We start from the raw sequence: 6,000 nt of genomic DNA, 5'->3' as shown, positions 1-6,000 counted from the left end.
AATTCTATACTATATGCAATTGTATCATATATACTTCTATTATCATATTTATATTGTCAATGTAAATAGCAACAATACAAAATATCAATATGTTTACTTTCTTTTTAGTTTCAATCAAATCAAAAGGCCAGATAATAGGGAATACGGGCCGTCTTACGCATCCTTTGCATTGTTTGCTTAATATATGGCCAAACATGACTTTTGGATGTGAACTGTGGCATCTTTTACGTACTGCGAGCAGTGGCGGTTTTAGCGGATAGGCACGGGCCTACACAAACATTTTGAAAAATATATGAACACTAAAAGATACAATAAAGAGTAAATATATTTTCCACTTTTCATATTAATGGTAAATAATTATTGAATAAGCAGCATCAACCACTACTACAAAAGTAGTTTCCTATTGTCATTAATCAATCAAATATGCATATGTAGTATCCATACGCGGGAGTGAGCATACTCAAAATTAAAATCCTAAAGCCGCCACTGACTGCTTGCCTTAGCAAGTTGGAGGTGAACTACTGGAATGCTGAATACAATTTCGTTGTAAAATGACTTTATACTAGATTGAAGTAAGTTTGTCTCACCCTCGATTCAGCTACAATGTCAAACGGCTCTCTTGCAACTAAGTCAATCAATTTTCCATTTCTCTGCAGGTAGCATTTTTTAAATCACATTCATTTTTACTGAAATCGATGTGAATAACACTGTTAATAACAGAAATGTATCTAGTCATTTTTTCGGGAAGTACAAATAGAATAACATCTACAACTTACGATAGGACTTAAAGATATAGTTATTCTTCTTACAGAATCTGTTGTAATTACTAAAAAAAAATTCTCTTGAAGAAATCCCTCCGTGGTCAAAATTCCTCATCTCGAAAGATTAAGCAGAACGGAAATTCCCATTCTGCCTAAAGATAAGATAACTTAAAATATTTTCTGCGAAGTGCATGAGGGCCCTTAGGCTGAACGGGAAGACAATATTAAAAATCTTGCTACTTTGGTTTTTAAAACATTTTGAATGCTTAATTTTAAGAGCCAATAGAATGAATCAACTTACTTTCAACAAGATAAATTTTCAAGCAAAGCAAGCAACGCAACAATGGATAGAAATCAACGTTCACATGCCTATGATCGTCACAGCAACGTTTGATCAATCGTTTGCTAACGATTTCATCTTGACGTCACACAAAGTATGTGTCGGCTGAGAAAGAAATCCAATGGAAACGTTCGTTGCATTAACAAATTTTAAAGTTTGTAAAAAAAAAAGAAAAATAAAAGAGAAATCTAATTAAAAAACATAATAGTATACGACCTTAATTCACGATTGCAACCCCCCAGACTTCTTGAACACCCCCTAAGTTCAAAAAGTCTGGATAAATAACTGGCTACGTACCCACTAAAATCACTAATGCTAAGTTAACAAAACATGTCCGAGGAAGCAAGGACATTAGAATCCCCACGTTGCTCTTTTTTTCTACAATTTCACAATTTACACAAGAAGGTGGTGGAAACTAAGAATCGCAAGAGGATTTCGATGATGCCGTTTCTAATATCTTGCTTGTTGTATGATTCAGGTTCACGTTTTTGTACGTGGAAATCCGTGTCGGACGTAGAAGAAAAATTATTTGGATTGCTTAAAAATACTCTAATACATAATTGTTGTAATTTATAATAAACGTCTCATAAACTATAAATTCACCAGTAATTCTACCTTGAGGAACATTAAATGCATTTCATGTTCGAGATTCATTTCTATATTTTCACGTAAATAAACCCAAGTAAATGTACATAATATTTACATTAGTTACCCATGCCGTAAACGTCGCCAACACCTACTGGCTCACTTGCCGTTTCAAGAACTGCCGCTAGTGTGCCACTGGGGGCAGGGTCTCGTCGAGTCGGAAAAGATATCTAGAGTCGGAGCATTGAAGTTACCACCGCGTAGCAGCGAGGACTTAATTTTGGTCGACGCTTCGTCTATTCGTCGCTGAAAATTGCAAAGAGAACAACACGAACTATTGCCAGTCATGTGCATGCGGATAGTGTTATATATTACTTTTCCTGATGAATTGTTCCTAAAGCGAGCTACGGGTGTCAAGAATAATCCCTTCCTCTATATCATGAAATGAGAAACCTTAAGATGAGTACGTTTAACTGTATGAATTTAGATGCTAATTGTAGCCGATCATTTGAAAATGAGTATGGAAGAACCATGACATAAAGTAAATAGACGCGTTTCATTTTGCTATATAATTACATGGCGAAGGATTTTATCTAACCTCCAACAGTAATCGTCGAGTGTCGTCTTAGAAATACGTAAAAAATTATGACTCTCCAAGCGACGTGTTTCACATCCTCTCTGTGCCAATTCGAAAGAGCACACGCCTAGTAATCCAAAGGTTGGTGGTTCGCGCCTAAACTGTGGGAAGTATTTTTTCTCTACTTTCTAAAGTGTTCTTTTTAAACTCCCATAATGTAACAAATTACGCATATAGGCGATTTAATATATTTTGCGGGAGTAATTTTGTCGTCATCCGCGTTTCATCGCGTCTCTGCTTGTGGGCCGCTAGTGGTATAATTTTCAAAACGGAAGTCTGACCATCGCGGATCGTAGCTGCGGGGCCTCTAATTTTGGGTGACATATCTCTAGTTGCCCATTGGTGGTCCTCCGACACATACGGAATGGGTATGCACTACTCGATTAAAATATTAGCATTTTGTTCTGTAAATTTTATAAATTTTTGGATTCATATAGTAAAGCTGCACCTAACATTTTGTGGAGAGAGATGAAGTTATATTTTTTCTTCGAACCAAACTGAGAAATTGACACGATTCTACTGGCTTGCTGTAGGTTAGACACTGTATATTATATAGCATTTAAGAAAAGTGTAGTGAAAATAAGATATTTTGTCTAACAATAATTAATGTTACTAATAATATACAGCATAAGAAAGGAACTTGAACAGGTATAGAGATTGTAGGTAGTAGCACGACGTCACGCCGCCCTCTCCCAATCTTTGCCCAATGTATTTTTTTAGAATCCTGGGGGACACCGTACGTACAGTATTTTAGGAGGAGGGATAACGGTGTCCCCCGCATTACGCCTCACATTTACCCCTATAAGAAATGCTATGCGACTTCAAATGATACTTGCAATAAGTGGCGAACGGTGATAGTTTCAAGAAGGTAGACCCAATGTAATAATAATAATAATAATAATAATAATAATAATAATAATAATAATAATAATAATAATGCCCGCATTTCTTATATCATCTAGTAAATTAATTTCAAATGTAAGTTTTTTTCATCGAATATTTCTACTATTTTCTTTTTGAAAACTATTTCCGTGGTTAATATCTTTCAGAGTTCATTTCTGTAGTGATTGAAGGTAAGGAACTAAGTCTGTCGTTACTCATTATATTCTTCCGGAATGTTTTAATTTTCTTCAGGGCACCCATTGGTGTTATAGTAACTGCCCTATAAGCATTCCGACAGCGGACCGTCGTAGGCCCATCAACGTGCCGATATTGCCCATTTGTCAATATTGTCCCATTAATTCATTTGTCATGCATGGAACGGTCCCAGGGTGTAACTGGCGGCCACGCAGGCCTTACCGTCAGTCAGCGCCCACATGCTTCGCGGGCCCATAAAGAGTAAGAGCAAGTTGGAAAAAGAGAGCCCAAGTATTAAAAACAACTTTTTTATGAGCCCAGAATATCCCGTATTAATGCTTGCCCCCTAAAAAAATCTAAGTTACGGCACTGTTAACAGGTCTAATATACCGTACTGATTTTTGTCGTTAAAGATCATTGTCAGTTCATTGCACTGCTGAATTCCGTCGAAAGTAGGATATGCTTTAAGAAAATTATCTAGTTTCTGCCTTAAAAAAATGACCCTGAATCTGTTCACAGTCGAGTAATTCTACAGATTCCAAAGAAAATAAATCACGAAAACTCGTTTTCATCTGAACATCAAGTGTATCTTTGTAGGAGAAAGGCTTTGAAGCTTCGCTTTTTCTTACCACAAAAATACAACTAACTAATTTTTAAGAAATAATGGAATTTCTTCTGTACTCAGGCAATGTTTGCATGTCTCTTTTGTAGCTTAGAGTGACATATCATAAATATATTTTCTTTGGAAATTATGAAATACATTATCGATGGACATAAATATTTTATTACAGAAACACAAGAAGACAAATTCACATGAATTTAACGCGACTGTAGATCATCAACAACATTGGTTCGATCCCGGATTTCAATTGCAATTGCGAAATTTAAGTGTGACTCATAGTTTATCTTTATTCGCCGTAATGCAATTTATTTCTTTCAATTGGGAGTGATCGGGTAAGGAAGATGGAATCTCACATTATCTGCGCTTCACAATAAATGTGTGCTGTTTCGACTACTTGTACTGAAACAAACTCTGCTTGTGAAATTTCTTATTTAATTATATTGCTCAAAACACATGACAAATACTCAATCAAGTCATTTTGTCACGATGTTCCCCTTTAAAAATAGAATCAGTTTTAAATATTTCTTCATACGCTGCTCTTTATATTGTATGTAAACAAATTCAAATATTTTTTGTACCATTGCATGGAAAATGCACTTGCACTCTGTTTGTTCTGTTTTCAACACAGGCGTATTCGTTCCTTAATAGCACAATGCGAATTATGCACAATCGTTCTGAAGCGTGATTAGTGCCATACTAAAGAGTTGGACTAGCATATGTTTCCTACAGCACTAAAGTATTTATAATAACGCTAAGCACACTTCAAAACGACTCTGCACAAGGCGTATTAATTATCAAAAGATCACTGACCTAAAATAATCTTTAATATTAATTTCGTTCATATTCTCCACATACTGATTTTCTCTTCTCATTCACTTTTCCAACTGTAAGGAAAAAAATCACTCACAATATCTCAAAATCTCAGAAAAACACAGAAACGAACAGGCAGAGTCGTTTCGACGAATTATTAGCGTCATACTAAAGGTATGATTTCTTTAGGAATTATATGTTAATCGAACTTTTTAGTGTGGCTCTAATCAAGCGTCAGAACGACTCTGCATAAGGCCCACACTCTTTACTCAATTCTAATGAAAACAACGACCCTTATGCAGAGTCGTTTTGAAGTCTGACTAAAGTCCTACTAAGGATTTGACTAACGGGTCGTTATCAAAAGTATATTCTGAGTCTATGATCAGAACCAAGTAGTTGACGAAGTTAATCACATGTGTCGCCATCATAACTCATAATTATATATTTAATCAAAGACCTATATAAAATAATTATTTTGTGACATTTTGATAAAACACTTCTCTTGGTAACACTAGATAGCTACTCTAAATTTGTTGTATTAATAGGAATAGTATAAAAAAACACAGAGGAGCGTTGGCGGGAAAAGAGAAGAAGGACTGAAATAGTGACTGTTCACTTCTATACTGTAAGTGGTAAATTATACTTTTATTTAGTGCCGTAAATGAGCCAAACTCTTTTTAAATGTGTGATTCACGTAAAGGTGCAAATTTCGTATGATAGTTCCATTAGTAAAGGAGAATAAAGAGAGAAATGTAAGATGGTCTGTAAGATGAATGCAAGATGTATCAATGTGCAGTGTTAATAGCCTTAACATATCCAGAAGTGTATACTACGCTCAGAAAAGTGAAATAAAAAGAATCATCCTTCAAACTAATTGTGTGTTCCTAGGTAATTGTGTGGTGAAATATTATTATACTGCATATTTGTTTGGCAACAAAATCAGTGTTTTGGGGCAACTTATCTTACGGCTAGCGGGGTGTTAATCGTCATAGTTTAAGAATAGCCTGTCCTTTTATTCCTACCGTGACTTTTTATATTTATGACGATAACTAACAGCCTATCGGCTCACGGTGCCAACATCAATAGGTCAAATTCAGTGTCGCAAGAGTGTGCACATTGTATATGTATAACATGTATATAATGTGTGATCATTACTAACATAGCGACA

The sequence above is a fragment of the Thermobia domestica genome, chromosome 3 (genome assembly GCF_964235325.1).
Source record: "Thermobia domestica chromosome 3, izTheDome1.hap1.1, whole genome shotgun sequence".
NCBI classification, from domain to species: Eukaryota; Metazoa; Arthropoda; class Insecta; order Zygentoma; family Lepismatidae; genus Thermobia; species Thermobia domestica.
The sequence above is the reverse complement of the archived record's forward strand: the minus strand, read 5'-3'. Positions refer to the sequence as shown.